The sequence below is a fragment of the Anguilla rostrata genome, chromosome 19 (assembly GCF_018555375.3).
Source record: "Anguilla rostrata isolate EN2019 chromosome 19, ASM1855537v3, whole genome shotgun sequence".
Taxonomy (NCBI): domain Eukaryota; kingdom Metazoa; phylum Chordata; class Actinopteri; order Anguilliformes; family Anguillidae; genus Anguilla; species Anguilla rostrata.
In genome coordinates, this window is record NC_057951.1 from 59,509 (window position 1) to 74,464 (window position 14,956).

The following is a 14,956-nucleotide window of genomic DNA, read 5'->3' on the forward strand; positions in this document are numbered from 1 at the left end:
GTAGTGCAGATCCCACTCTTCCTGCTTGGAGCAAACCAATTGGCGTTTTCACGGTGGTGTGGCCGTAAGCGAAGAAAGTCGCAGCCAAAGCCGTTTAAATAGTTGCCGTCATGGCAAGCCCTCGTAACATTCAATAGCCTCGCTCCAATATCCATAATTGCATTTCAGTTATCGACAAACGCATTTGAATTGGTCGAAATTACAATGTTACTAGTCAGAATGACAATTCAAGATAACTGTAATTTGAAACTGACGAGTAAGAAGGATGAACCAAGACGTCTGAAAATCACAAGTATGGCCATTCGAATCGTCGCACATACCGAATGATCAGCTATTTATGACGTCTGTAATTCCGTTTTGGCTAGTGAAAATGGTATTTTCATATATCTGAATTTGATTTATTCCTAGTTAAATCCGCTGTGCCTGACGTGACTGCGATGCCAGGCTTCGCAATGTACATCGGGCTTCTGCTTACAGATTGAACTGGCTATGGTAATGGCTCGGGGGCAGCTGATTCTTTGAGAATTTAACCTTGTCGGACGTACGTTCGGTAGTTCTTGCAACGTCCTTCGGCATACCCTTATTGCACGTCGCTTTGGGTAAAAGGGCTTACCTGATAAAATATTGGGAAAATGTATGCAAATGTAATGTTTTGCAAACCTTGTGCGATCACTTATGGCTTTACAAATGGCAGTAGCCGTCCCCTCTGAAAAAAGTAAGAAAATGCTACGGAGTGGAAAGAGATGGGGCGAAACAGTCGTCGTGTTGTTTTAGACAGGGAAGTTAACAGCTCGTTTCTCGCAACGGCCGCAGCATTGCAAACCCTGACGAAGTCGCGTCACCCTGGTTAAATGAGTTACACTTACTTGCAATTTAAAAGTGCGGGCAATCCATTAAATTTTAAAAGGACTTGCCATATGCCGTTGCAATGCGACTGACCCGCAGCAAAGTTGTTTCCGTGGATTTTACGCACTTTTCTTACATTTACACCCGCTTCACGGTCTATAGACGCCGCGGCGCCATCGAGTACATTCTACTTTCTCACAGCAACATCAGGGGAGAGCGCGAACGCAGTCCCCCACTAGCAGAAATTATGCGGTCGAGATTCCCACATTTGGGGAATTCGTAGGGGTCAGCATGACCGAAGTGCAATGGCCGAGCCTCGCCCTGGGTGAACCACTTTAACTTTTTTTTTAACACTTTTAAATTTTTTTATTATATCAACACATTTTGTTTTCCAAGCATTTCAAGCCTTACAAACACTGTACACATTTCAACACATTTAAAACTTTACAAACATTATAATATTTATAAAAATAAAATACCAAGCATGTTAAATTTTTTTTCCAAGAATTTGATTTAAAATTGATGACAATCTAAATGTACTCATAATTTCTACAAATTCCAAATAAAACATTATATCTTAAAAACACAAACCATTTTCCATGCACAATACACTACAAAATCTTCCAAAACTCCATCCCATTCCAATAAATATATTTTACATACATTTTAAAACCAATCCCAATAAAATTAGACACTATGCTTTTGTGCAGGGCAGGACGTGTCCTTAAACAACTGCCTTCACTCCTTACCTGCTGTCCCATCATAATGGGAGTCCTGGACCTGGCCACCTCCTGTCCCTTCCGTCGACTGTCTCGGAACATGTAGTCTTTTACTGCGGCCCAGGCCACCCTCTTCATTTGTTCCTTCTTCAATACTTTGTCCTCCAGCACCAGCAGGCACCTTGCCTTCCACAGGGCCTCTTTTGTGCAGTTCACCACCTGCCATGCTTGAGTCCACGCATTTGCTTTTATTTTTCCTTTTGTCCCATATAAGACCAGCTGGCAGTCTAGCGTTATCCCTAAGTGCAGGTGCAGGTGCTGGAGCAGAGGGCACACCTCCTTCCAGAGGGCCTGGGCCGCCTCACAGCCCCACAGGAGGTGCCACACTGGCTCTTCATAGCCACAGCCATCTCTAGGGCACACTGCAATTCTGGACATCCCTCTACTGTGCATTACTGCTCGTACAGGGAGGACCCCCTGCGCCACCTGCCAGGCCAGTTCCCGATGGTGGTTCAGCAGGTCCGGGTGGGCCACCTCCTTCCAAATCTTTCCTGCTTGGCCTAGTGCCAGCCCTCTCACTGGACACGTAGGCTCCCTGCCCTGCACAAAGGAGAGAAGACTTCTAAAAGATGTCAGTGCATCAACCCCCTCCTCTTCCAATTCACATTTCATTAAAAACGTTTGCACGAGGCGATAAAAACCTGGCATCACAAAGGCTACACGTACAGTTAAATTTACTTTTAAAATACCCAACCTCCTTAAATAGCCCCCCATAAAAAATCGAACAAAACATGAAGCTTTATTAAAACCAGACACAGCCAACGAGACATGTAACGCCACAAATTTACACATTAAAATTTTGTAAAAATCCGGGACCCCTTTTCCCCCCTTCTCCGGCACTCTCTTCCCCCACTCCCTCTTTAGCCGTTCCCATCCCCCACCCCACACAAAATGTAAAATCAAACAATCAAGTCTAACCAACACAACACGGGACAGACAAAAGACAGCACCCACAAACAACAACATTGGTAAAATCACAGACTTTAAAATCAAGACTTTCCCTTCCAAGGTGAGTTGCCTCAACCTCCAAAAAGTTACCTTTCTTTGTATTTTCTTAAAAATGTCCTCCCAGTTCCCGCCGCCCAAACCTTCTGCATCGAATTTAACCCCCAAAACCCGCATTTCATTAAAATCCAATTTTAAAGGGAGCTCTTGTCTGTCCACCTCACTCCAGTTCCCAAAAACTTTTAAAACCATTTTTTCACTGTTTAACTTTGCACCCGAGGCTTGACCAAACCATTCTGTTCTGTCTAAAACCCCGGCGACCGACACTCTGTCCGAACATAAAACCGTGACATCATCCATGTAGAGAATGCACCTGGCCTCCCTCCCCCCACTACCCGGTATTTGTAGCCCCCTAATCCAGGTGTCCCTTCTCAACACCTGCGCCAGTGGCTCCATACAACAAACAAACAGGAGTGGGGATAACGGACACCCCTGACGGACACCGCAGTTTACTGACACTGCTTCTGATAAAATCCCATTTACCAAAATTCTGCTCCTTACCTCTGTGTATAGGAGCCCCACCCGTGCTAAAAACCCACCTGAAAACCCCATCTTTTGCAGTACACGAAACATGTACTGATGCGAGACCCTATCATAAGCCTTTTCAAAATCTAAATTTAACACTGCAAGCCTAATATTTCTGTCTCTCGCGTAACAGATGGCGTCTCTCACCAGTACCAAGCTGTCCGTGATCCTCCTTCCTGGCACAGCACAGGTTTGATCCAGGTCTATCACTTGTTCTAAAACCCACTTCATCCTTAAAGTTAAAATTTTACTATACATCTTAAAGTCACAATTTAAAAGAGTTATCGGTCGCCAGTTTAAGTCCTCCCCCTCCCCTTTTTTACAAATCAAGGTAACCACCCCCTCTCTAAAACTCACAGGCAACTTTTTAAAACTATAAAACTCTCTAAAAACAGCTAAAATATCTGGCCCCACTAATCCCCAAAAAGACCTGTAAAATTCAACTGGAATCCCGTCAAGCCCCGGTACCTTCCCAGTTTTAAAAGATTTGAGACTTTCTGTCAACTCTAAAAACTCAATAGGTGCATCTAAAACCAACCCCTCTTCCACCACCCTCTCTATATTGTCCAGCACCTCCTCCACCCTTTCTTCCACCACCTCCTTTTCCCCAAACAGTTTTCCATAAAATTCCTCCACCGCCTCTAGCATACCTTTTTTCCATTTTTTACGACCCCATCTTCCACCTTCAAACCTTTCATTAAAATTCCCCTTGACATATTTTTTTTTTAAGTATCTTGTACATTTCTCTCCCTCATCAATTTCCTTCTCCTTACACCTAAAAATTACATTTTTGCACTTATTTTCCGTTAAAACAGCCATCTCATTTTTTACTTGCTCCAGTTCTTCTTTAAAATCAAATCCCATGTTTACCAGATCCCAATACCTATTTAATCTCCTCTGGAGCCCCACCCACACTCTTCTCTCCTTCTTCTTTTTTTCCTTACCTTTCTTAATAAAAAATTCCTTTATTCTCCCCTTTGTATCCTCCCACCACTCTGCACACGTACTGTACAACTCCTGGAGGGATTGCCATTCCTTATATTTTTCATTAAACGCCATCACTACTGCCGGGTCCTCCAACAAGCGGCAGTTCAGCTTCCATACTCCTCTGCCTACCGCTACTCCTGACTCCACAGTCAAGGAGCAGTTCAGCAGGGAGTGGTCAGAATAAAATACTGGATTCAGAGATGCCGATTGACCAGCAAAACCCCTAGCAAAGATGAAATCAATCCTCGATGCTCGGGATCCATCATTTGTTTGCCAAGTAAATCCCTCTCGCCCTGGACATAAAGAAGAATAAATATCTCTCAATTTAAAATCCATTAAAAGTCTTTGAAGATAAAATGTTGTCTTTTCCATCCTAGAGCCCTCTCCCTCCCCCTTCCGCCCAAGCCTATTTAAAACACAATTAAAATCCCCAACCAGTAACACCGGGGCCCGCCCAATGAGATGCGGTGGGAGCTCCTGCAACAACTCCCATCTCTCCTGTTTGTTTGGAGAAAAAATATTTAAAAAATATTAAAATATTTAAATTTTAATTCATTCCATTAAAAGACAGTGATAAAACCAAGAGTCAACCACTCACCACCACAGTGCTCCCCAACACCTGCACCCCCTTGTTCTTCACCAGCACTGCCACACCATCCGACCAGTTTGCGTTCGACCCGCTCCAAAGAGATGGCCCTAGCTGCCACATGCTTTCCCACTCCCCGTAGGAAGAGCGATATGGCAACCCGCATTCTTGTAGGCAAATTATATCTGCCTGCACCCCTTCCAGAGCTAACAGAACAGACCTTTCCCTCATTACTGTCCTCACACTACGAACATTTATCGTCACCGTGAGGGGTATGTGCTGGCAACTCATTTTAAAGTGATAAAAAAGAAACACCAATTCTACAAAAACCACCACCTTATATATGAAACAAACTTTTAAATCCTTCTCCATCACTTCTCTAATGAACTGCCCCCTCCTAAATCACCCACCTGTGCATTTTCATCTGTAGCAAACAGTTCAGAAACATATGGAGTCTGATTTTGTGACCTTTCCCAATAAACTGGAGAATTCCCTACCTCCTCACTGTCCGATAGGAATTCCAACCAATCCCATTGCTTTTTCCTTCCTATCTTCCATTTTCGTCCTCCTATAGCTCCCTCCAAATCTCCATCCTCATCTAAACCCCTCTTTAAAGGTCCCACCTCTACCTCTTTTTTTCCCTTCTGACTCCACTGTCTCCATAGAGGCAGCCTCCGAGTCAGACTCCCCTGTCTGTCCTTCTTTTCCCTGCGGCTCTACCTCCATTTCCACCTCCACAGAGTCTACCTGTTCCACTTCCTCAACCTGCCCCGGCTGCAGACTTTCTGCACCTACCTCTAACTCCTTACCTTCCCCCTCCCCCTTCTCCATATCTACACCCTCACCTACACCCTTATCCTCACCACTACCTTTCCCCTCACTCCCAATCCCTACATCAGCCCCCCTCTTCTCCTTACTTACCTTTTCGTCCTCACCCCTTTGAGTCTCATCACCTACTTTCTCACCTTCCCCAAACTTTCCCTTCTCCCCTCTTTCCTTTTCTTCTTCCTGTCCACCTTCCTTTCTACCATCACCTTTTGTTTCCTCTGTCCCACCTTCCTTTCTCCCACCAGCCCCCTGCTGGTCTCTGGGCCTCACTGTTTGGCTCCTCTGTCCCACCTTCCTTTCTCCCACCAGCCCCCCCTGCTGGTCTCTGGGCTTCCTCTTCCCCACTAGCCCGGTTTCCCGCTCTAACCTGCCGCGCCCTATTTGCAAAAGAGTCTGGGCAATCTCTAAACAGGTGAGCGGCAGACCCACACAAGTTACATTTCACACCGGTAGGACACTGTGCTGACAGGTGCCCTACCTCCCTACATTTTGTGCACACCAGCACCTTGCACCCCTCTGCTTAATGACCAAATGCGCCACACCTTCGACACAATTTAGGTTGGCCCTGATAGTTAATGAGCCCTCTATTTTCGCCTAGTACGATCATTGAGGGCAGATGTTTAAATCCTCCATAGCCTTTTGGGTCCAACAACAGTTTAATTGGCACCCGCCAACTCCCATTCCAAATCCCCTCAGTGTCCAATACTCTTTCGGGCGGGGCCCGGACAGAACAAAATCGGCCTAGCCAGGTGGTTCTATCACCCTAATTAACCATTTCATTAAACATTCTGACAAAAACCACCTTAACTGAATCATCGGTTAGACGCTCCACCGCAAACATTTCCAACTGATCTTTTACCATTTCAAACTTCTCCCAAAACCTTCTGAGCAGTGTTTGAGTCTTAAAACTCAGGTCAAATCCTTTTCCGTGAGGCAAACCAATCAAACAATTAATGTCCGAAGGACTAAAACCCAAAGTGCCTTTAACAAACTTGCGTGAGAAATCCAGCCATGAGCACTCTAACACACGAACGTCTTTCTCGCGCAAGTTAAAGCGGACACAGCAGTGCTGACGGGCGCCGACTCTCGCTGCCGCCATTTCGAACTGAAACACACAACAGTACTACCGCAAAGGGAAAAAAAACAATTAAAATCGAAAAAACAATTTTAAACAAAAGAGACAAACAAAGCATGCCCCGAAGGGTCGTACCTGCAGGAAGAAACGTCGCTCCACTCCTGTCCTCATCAGCGACAACACCTAATAAAAAACAGAAAATCCAACACAAATAGTTAAATTGAAACAATACACGCTTGTTGCACTAAGCAAAAAACAAGCTCGATATTATCGCTCAGCAAGAAAGACCAAAATGGTATCTCCCCCGCCAGGTAAGTATGAGTTGTGCACCTCTCGGAATCTGTCCCTGCGCCACGCTGTGCCTTTCACATATGTGGGTAGCACACGGTTCCAGCTGCGCAGCTCTCCAAGGCGCACAATGACAGCGAGCGAACTGTCCGATCTCACTACCTGTGCCAGAATACTGGCGCTCCTTAATATTGATACTATTACCTAAAAATGCAACATTAAAAAAATATATATTTCCCGCTGTGCCTCGCAGTACCCTACACATTCTCAGAAGCATCCACGCAGGACAGAGCGAGTGGTAAACGGAATCCCCCAACGCAGCATTCCCTGGTGAGAGGCCATTAACATTAGTTCTTACTTCTTTTTCATCGAGTATGCACACACGTAATTCCCAAATGAACGCATGGGGAACGCAAAAATGCACAGTTAAGCAAACTCCTGGGCCCCGTATCAGGACGCTGGTTAGCCGGATAAGTGTACCGAGGAAAACCCGGCAGCCCTCGCGAATCAGGAACATGGACTGAAGTGAATACAGTTCTTCCTGGTATTGACTCGGCGCAGTTACAGAGCAGACTCGACTCGGTAAGCCTGTTTTCTGAAATACCCCCCTTCTCTCTCATTCTGAAACAACAAAAACGAAAAACGCTTTTGACAGAAACCGAAGCGTGCTGACGCCATTAGCTTTGAACTGTGGCTGGATATCTAAGACACGTTGATGTTTTCTTTGCACAGTTCTGGTATTCCAGCTTAAATCGTGTGAGAGATCGCCTCCTAGTGTGACAACGCAAATAAATAAATAAATAAATATGTAAGTACATAAGTAAAAGCTTACTGCACCTGGTATTCCCAGGCGGTCTCCCATCCAAGTACTAACCAGGCCCGACCCTGCTTAGCTTCCGAGATCAGACAAGATCGGGTGTTTTCTTTTCTTTCTTTTTTTTTTTTAATTTTTCCAATTCACAAATTTACATTTCTGTTGTATCTTTTTTGTACACTTTCATAACAACACAACATACTATTTACACATTTACATTTCCTTAAAATCCACATTCTATTACTTTATTTACATTATTTACATTAGCCAAAGCCCCAAACAAATTAAATTGGCTTTTTACCAATTAAATACGATTTCTCTCCTCTCCCCTTCATAAATCAACTTATTCCCACTAACAAAAAACTCTTATTTCTTTACTTCCATGTTTACAAATTAACTCTACATCTCTTTTCATTAACGATTTGAACAAACACTTTACATTTACTTTCCATCCTTCAAAATGCGCATAGTTTCTTCTGTATACAACGGCTAGTCTGGCATGAATTAAAACACAATTGATTAAACAAAAATTCACCGTTTTACTTTTTTCAAATACACCAAACAAAAATAATTTTCTCCACCCTTCCTCCAAATCTAACTTCACACACCAGTTTTCTTTTAACAATTTCTTTAAAAAACCAAAGAAATCAACTAGATCATTACAATCCAAAAAGTAATGTAAAAAGCTCTCATGACCACTACTACCGACACACACATTGCATTTACATCATTGTTTATTTGATTTAGTACCATGTTTGTGTATATTCTGTTGTGTTTTATTAGGAAATCATTATTCTCACATTCTATTCTATTATATTTTATATTACCATTGGACCATATTTTCTTTACATCCATGTTTTCAAACACTCTTCTCCACGCTCTCTCTGCTGCTGGTTCTTTTATTACATCAACAATTAACCAGCCATACACTTTCCTCACACTTATACTCACCATGTTACATTTCTTTTCATTATCCAGCACGTATATTTCTGGCATACATTCTTTTCTTTTTACCATGCATTCTTTTTCAATAATTCCCGTCCATTTTTTTGGTATACTTAATTTAATTTTCTCATTTTGTTAACCTTTTCTCTTTTTTCCATGCCATCGGTTTCTCTTACCACATCATAGATGCAGTTTTCTTTGAGGAATCCTGGGATCACTTCATACATGATGTCCTTAAATTGTTATATTATGTTTTCAATGAATTTTGGTTCATACAGCGATTTGTTGTTACACTTGAAACTTTCATTTAAAAACAATGGTAGGCTTGCAAAAGATTGTAGTTCTACACACTCATATTGTATTTTTGGCAGGAACCTTCTCCATGCCTCCAGTACCTCTCTGTAAAATTCTGGTATTCCACCAGTCATTGACTGCTTAAACCCCATGTACCATCCATTATCCCCTATTCCTCCCACATCATTAATATATTTCTTCAGAAATTCTTTCCATCCACATTTCTGTGTTCCCACCATATATTTTTGCACAGTTTTTATTCTTAATGCATCCTTCCTTGTTTCAAGGTCCACTAACTTTAAACCTCCGTCCCACTTCCTCCCTACTAGTGTTTTTTTGTGCGATTTTCACCCCCTTCCCTTCCCATATAAAGTCACATACAATTCTGTTTAACTCATTCATTACCCACTCTGGCATTTCAATTACATTCATCACATATACACACACCGAAAACAACAAACTGTTCACTACAGTTATCTTACCTTTTAATTTTAACTTCCTTACCTTCCATGTTGTACATATTGCTCATTTTATTAATCACCCCTGTCCATGTCTCGTCTCTCACCTCCTTACTTTTTACACCTGGATGTACTCCCAGCACCTTGATGTATCTATTTTCCACCCTTAATCGTACCTCCGCTCTCTCTCTACTTCTCCTATATATATTGTTTCAGATTTTTCTTTATTTATTTTCGCTCCTGATGCTCTCCCGTACTTTCCAATTAGTTCTAGAACCCTTTTAACACTCCCACCATCTCTCACCGTAATTGTTGTGTCGTCTGCGTATTGGTTTATGATACATGTTCCCCCATATGGTAATTTGATTCCTTTTATCCCTTTGTCTTTCTTAATTAGTGTGGCTAGTGGCTCTGCTGAGATTGCATACAATAATGCTGATAGTGGACATCCCTGTCTCACCGATCTCCCCACCTTGAATTTATCTGTTAAGACTCTGTTTATTTTTACACAACTCTTTGCATTTTCATATAACCTTCTCACCCATCCCACCATTTTTCCCGCAAACCCAAAATTTTCTAATACCCTATATAAAAATTTGTGTTCTACTCTGTCAAATGCCTTATTCCAATCTATCCCTACAACTATTCCTCCTATTCTATCCCTCTTCATGTGTTCTATAACATCTCTGACTGTCCCTATTGTATCTGCTATATCCCTACCTGGTATACTGTAGCTTTGTGTTGTCTGTACTATTCCTCCTATCACTCTTTTCACTCTATTTCCTAGTAGTTTAGTTAGTATTTTGTAGTCGACATTTAGCAACCTGATTGGTCGAAAAATTTCTAAATCTAAATTGCTTCCCTTCTTCTTGTATACTATTGTATCACCCTTCTACCATTCTCTCTTTCACTAACCCTGTTCTCTCCATTTCCTTAAATACCTCCACTAAAATTGGTGCTACCTCCTTTTTATATTTTTTATACCACTCTATCCCTATCCCATCACTCCCTGGACTTTTCCCACTTGCCATCCCCTCTATCGCTATCAATACCTCTTTCACGCTTATTTCTCTATCACACCACTCTCTATCTTCTACGCTTAACTTTTTCTCTGCACCTTCTAACACTTCTCCGATACTACTCTCATCTATTCCTCCCTTCTTATATAATTCTTCATAAAATTCCTGCACCCTCTCCAGTATCTCCACATAATCTTCTGTTTTCTCTCCATTCTTTTTATTTATTTCATGTATATATGTTTTGTTCTGCCTCCTCCTTTCTAGTCCTAAAAATATTTTGTACATTTTCCCCCTGTAATGCTACCTTGCTTTACTTCTGAGAATTGCACCTCTGCATTTCTCCCTCTCGTACTTTTCTAATTCCGTCTTTATCTCTATGTATTTCTCTATATTATACTCTTCTTCTTCTTCTGTCCTAGTTAACTCTACTTCCAATCTTTCTCTCAACTCCTTCTCTTCTTTCCTCATCTTTTCTTTCCTTTTCTTGCTGTATCTAATACTAATGGATTTTATTTATTTTCATCCACTCCCATCTTTCCCCTATACTCTCGTTTAAACTAGCTTTCTCTTTTTGCGCTTCTCTTCTTGCACTCTCTCTATCTAAAATCTCTTTAATCTGTTGCTCATATTCTTCTTCTTCTATATATCCTGCATTTAATATCCAGATCCCTCCCCTTGTCTCCTCCCGCCCTATCTTAACTGTAAACCTAACCCCGTCGTGATCACTAAAGCTATTTCCCTGGTGTCTAACTTTTTCTATATATCTGATAATTTCCCCCTGTACTAACACTAAATCTATTCTACTCTGTTTTAATGTCCCTTCTCTCATCTGCCTTCTAGTGTATTCTCTTTTTTCTGGATTGTCATATCTCCATACGTCTATCAATTCTTTTTCTTTTATCATCTCTATTAACATCCCTCTTGATTTTTCCCATCTAAATTCTACCCCTTTACCTACATCTAACCTGCTGCATTTAATATTAAAATCACCTACTATTATACTCCTCCCTATCACTAAGCCTTTCAATTCCTCTATTATACTCCTTTTATCTATTTCTATATTTGGTACATATATATTTATTAATCTAAATTCTATCTTTTTATATTCAAAATCTATTACTATTATTCTCCCTGTCCTATCCTTGTACACTTCTTTTATATTTTCTACACATTCATTTTTAATCAAAATCGCAACTCCCCTTGCATTTGTGTCCCCGTTGTTGTAATAAATTTCCCCCTTCCATGCTTTTTTCATCTCGCTCACCTTTCTTTCATCCCAGTTCGTTTCTTGAATACATATTATATCGCTTCTATATGTATATAACAACGATTTCATTTTTTCTATATTTCTCAACCCGTTAATATTTACAGAAGTGACTGTGGTCATGAGAGCAAACCAAAAAGGTAACATTTAACCAAGCATTCTATACAAAATCACATACCACTCGCAGTCCTTTCTTTCTTTCTTCTCTGCTTTTCTTTGTCCGCCTTCTCTTTTTTGCAGCCAGTTTTTTGGATATAGTTGTTTCTTCTCCTGGTCTTTTCTCTTTAATTTCCTCTCTCATCTTCATTTTTTGTTCTTTGAATCTGCAATCTGCTGTTTTCTTCTCTCGCCTGTTTCGCCACCCTTCTGTTAAAACTCTCCTCATCGTCATCTTCTCTTTCTCCGCTTTCCTCACTTTCTCCCATCTGTTCCATCTCTTCCTCTTCATCGCCGTCCCCTTCCCCGCCCTCACGGTTGCCCTCAGTCTCGTATCTCCGTTCCATTTCGCTGTCTAGGTCCACGTCTTTATTTTTCTCCTCTTGCGCATCGTTTTCCATTTCATCGGCTGATTTTCCGTCCCGGTGTTCTTTCTCTCTCTTTTCGTCGCCGTCTTTTGCTCTCCTCTTGCTTCTCTTCTCTTCTCTTTCTGCCTCCTTCCGTTTCTCGCACTCTCTCGTGTAGTGCCCCTTCTCTCCACATTTAAAGCATTTAAAGTCCGGACAGTCTCTGAATATATGTCCAGGTTGAATGCATAGTCTGCAAACCCGTAGTTGTCTGTCGTGAATCACCCTAAAATATTCCGTGCCTCTCAGCGTCTCAAATTTCGTGGACTAAATGAGTGAACGTACCTGCTCGTTGAAGCGTACTTTTAAAAAATCTTGTTCTGTCCGCAATGTCTGTTCCCGGCCACTTTCTCCGTTTAATTGTCGGTAATGGTTTAACCCCCCACTCTTCTAATTTTGTTATTATTTTCCCATCCTCTAAATAGACTGGTAGGTTAATAAATGAGACTACCATGTCCTTGTTAACGATGTCTCTCGCGAAAACCATCGCTCCTTTAACTTTAATTCCGTCCATTAGTTTCTGTTTTGCTTGGTCCATTCCTCTCACTCGACAGCCTGTGACTTCTCCGCACTCTTTTTTTACTTCTCGTAGTATGTCCATCATGGAGATTTCCTCCGTTCCTTCCACCTCCACTTCCACTGTCAGCTCTGTCATATTTCCTTCTCTCTTCTCCTTGGATTCCTCCGTTTCTTTGTTGTTCGCCGTCTTTCCGTTTATTTATTCCGTGTCCATTCTCATTGTCGGTGTTCTTTCCTTTGTCATTCACATTTTGTCTGTCCGTTTCTCCGCATCCTTCCTCTCTTTCATTAATTTTCTCCGTAATCCGGCTCGTAGTCAATTGCTGACCAGTGTTCGTTGCCATTATATCCATCCGAAACATTTAACGTGCAAGACAGTCCCCCAAGCAGCAAATGCTGCTGGGGGGTTGACGAATAAATTCTAAAACGGACGCTTAAACAAAATGAGGTTGCAAAAAATAACAAAGTAAACCGATTTAACAGACAAACGCTAATACACAGAACAAACTTTTCCAACTACTTCCAACTCACTTCCTGGGGCAAACCAATCGGGCGTTTTCAGGGTGGTGTGGCCGTAAGCGAAAAAAGTCGCAGCCAAAGCCGTTTAAATAGTTGCCGTCATGGCAAGCCCTCCTAACATTCAATAGCCTCGCTCCACTGTCCATAATTGCATTTCAGTTATCGACAAACGCATTTGAATTGGTCGAAATTACAATGTTACTAGTCAGAATGACAATTCAAGATAACCGCAGTTTGAAACTGACGAGTAAGAAGGATGAATCAAGACATCTGAATACATGCTTTCACTTGTCACAATAACTTTAAAGATATCCATAATGACATCACAAGTATGGCCATTCGAATCGTCGCACATACCGAATGATCAGCTATTTATGACGTCTGTAATTCCGTTTTGGCTAGTGAAAATGGTATTTTTATATATCTGAATTTGAATTATTCCTAGTTAAATCCGCTGTGCCTGACGTGACTGCGATGCCAGGCTTCGCAATGTACATTGGGCTTCTGCTTACAGATTGAACTGGCTATGTTAATGGCTCGGGGTAGCTGATTCTTTATGAGAATTGAACCTTGTCGGACGTACGTTCTGTAGTTCTCGCAAAGACCTTCGGCACACACTTATTGCACGTCGCTTTAAGTAAAAGGGCTTGCCTGATAAAATATTGGAAAAATGTATGCAAATGTAATGTTTTGCAAACCTTGCGCGATCACTTATGGCTTTACAAATGGCAGTAGCCACCCCCTCTGAAAAAAGTAAAAAAAATGCTACGGAGTGGAAAGAGATGGGGCGAAACATTCGTCGTGTTGTTTTAGACAGGGAAGTCAACAGCTCGTTTCTCGCACCGGCCGCAGCATTGAAAACCCTGACGCGTCACCCTGGTTAAATGAGTTGCACTTGCAATTTAAAAATGCGGACAATCCATTAAATTTTAAAAGGACTTGCCATATGCCGTTGCAATGCGACTGACCTGCAGTAAAGTTGCTTCCGTGGATTTTAGGCACTTTTCTTACATTTACGCCCGCTTCACGGTCTATAGACGCCACGGCGCCATCGAGTACATTCTACTTTCTCACAGCAATATCAGGGGAGGGCGCGAACGCAGTCCCCCACTAGCAGAAATTATGCGGTCGAGATTCCCACATTCGGGGAATTCGCAGGGGTCAGCATGACCGAGTGCAATGGCCGAGCCTCGCCCTGGGTGAACCTTTTTCCTTTTCCTTTTCAAAATTATTTATTAAATCAATACAATTATCTTACAACACAACAGACATTCAACACTTCACGGAAAACATTCAATACAATCTATACAGTACAAAAAAAAAATTCATCATGGGTCTTTTTCCATTAACGGCAACACTTAAACAAGTCCCATAATTACAACCAAGTATTAAACAAAAACCACCCACCAGCATCCAGTAAATACGGCCAACATGCTATTACACCTTTCCCCCTTAAAAACAAATCCAGACCCCACCCCTTTCTCTTTAAAAAGAATCTATACGAACAACACACCCCTAAAAACAAACCAACATAAAACACCCAACTACCTAAACAATCTACTAAAACCATACAAAAAAAACCCGTACAAATGATGCCCACTAAAATTTTCTTCCCCATGACAATAAAAGTTACAACACAATA

General features: G+C 41.8%; 2 pseudogenes; both read right to left on the reverse strand.

Annotated features, from left to right (window-relative positions):
* Nucleotides 1–1,053: 1,053 nt before the first annotated feature.
* On the reverse strand, nt 1,054–1,189 carry LOC135246165 (U1 spliceosomal RNA; annotated as a pseudogene).
* A 13,207-nt stretch (nt 1,190–14,396) lies between these two features.
* On the reverse strand, nt 14,397–14,549 carry LOC135246167 (U1 spliceosomal RNA; annotated as a pseudogene).
* Between the last annotated feature and the right edge of the window lie 407 nt (nt 14,550–14,956).